This window comes from Pteropus vampyrus, unplaced genomic scaffold (genome assembly GCF_000151845.1).
Source record: "Pteropus vampyrus isolate Shadow unplaced genomic scaffold, Pvam_2.0 Scaffold14, whole genome shotgun sequence".
Taxonomy (NCBI): Eukaryota; Metazoa; Chordata; class Mammalia; order Chiroptera; family Pteropodidae; genus Pteropus; species Pteropus vampyrus.
In genome coordinates, this window is record NW_011888795.1 from 7,034,070 (window position 1) to 7,035,238 (window position 1,169).

The window sequence follows — 1,169 nt, forward strand, 5'->3', positions numbered from 1 at the left end:
TAGATGCCAGTTAGTTATCAGAGCAAGTCTTAGCAGTCAGACTTCAAAGCCCCATTCTAAATTATATTCTGTTCTTTGGGGAAATATAGCCCTCTTTTTTGGATATTCAGGCCACAAGAACAAACTCTGTTCCTAAAGTGACACTTGCACTGGAAATTAAGTCTGATGTCTGACCATTTTTAGGCAAGTTCTTGAGCAATGGAACTAGGGCAGCCTGACTTAGGACAATGGCAGTGAAATTGAAGAAGAGGAAACTTCACTCTCAAGAGTGAGGGACGTGTCTATGGCCAAGCCAGCCTGAACAAGCCTGATCCTGTCTGATCTTGGAAGCTAAGTAGCGTCAGGCCTGGTTAGTACTTGGATGGGAGACCACCTAGGAAGACCAGGTGCTATAGGTGTAAAAAATCTTACTAAATAAATAAATAAATAAATAAATAAATAAATAAGAGATTGTAAGCTGACAAGGTCCTTACAAACTGTGAGGTTAACTAAGGGTTGCCTCACCTAAAAAAAAAAAAAAAAAAAAAAAGAAAGGAAAAGAAAAGAAATAGAGCTAGTGAAGGTAGACTTCATAGAACCTGGAGACTTAGATAATGGGAAGGAATGTCCATGCCAGTTCAGGTTCTCCAGAAAGCCGAAGTCAAGGCACAGTTAGAAGTCCAAAAGATGTGTTAAAGGCAGCTCCCATAAAAGATTAAGAGGAAAGGGAACAGAAGTAGGTAGAGAAAGCCTTCAGACCATAATGAAGGTCTGATATCTGTGAAAAGAGAGAAAGAAGGAAGGATGATTGGGTAGGAGGAGACTCAGATTTTGGTGAAGCTCTGAGAACATTTTGACCAACCCATCAGACAGCTCCAATCCCCGGATTCTCCAACAGGGAATCCCACATTGGGCAGAAATGGTTAGGTTCATTCATTGACTACAAGCTGCCAGAGAATGGCCTCAGCTTAAATATTGCGATGGACCTAAAGACGCTGCAGGTGGAATCTGTCAGCTAACTGTACTCTTTGAAGCTGACTGTCTCTTAAAGGGAGATTTAGAAAGATCTCTTCCATGGCTGCCACAGGGGTGAGGGGAGAGAGGTGGCAAAGTTGAATCCAAGGCTTCTGGCTGGGTGGCTAGGTATTTCCCAATATGATGATCACAGTTTTGAGAAATGGACTATGGAA

The 1,169-nt window shown here is 42.1% G+C and overlaps 1 pseudogene; it reads left to right on the top strand.

Annotated features, from left to right (window-relative positions):
* Positions 1-279: 279 nt before the first annotated feature.
* LOC111734342 lies at positions 280-398 on the top strand (annotated as a pseudogene).
* Positions 399-1,169: the final 771 nt, after the last annotated feature.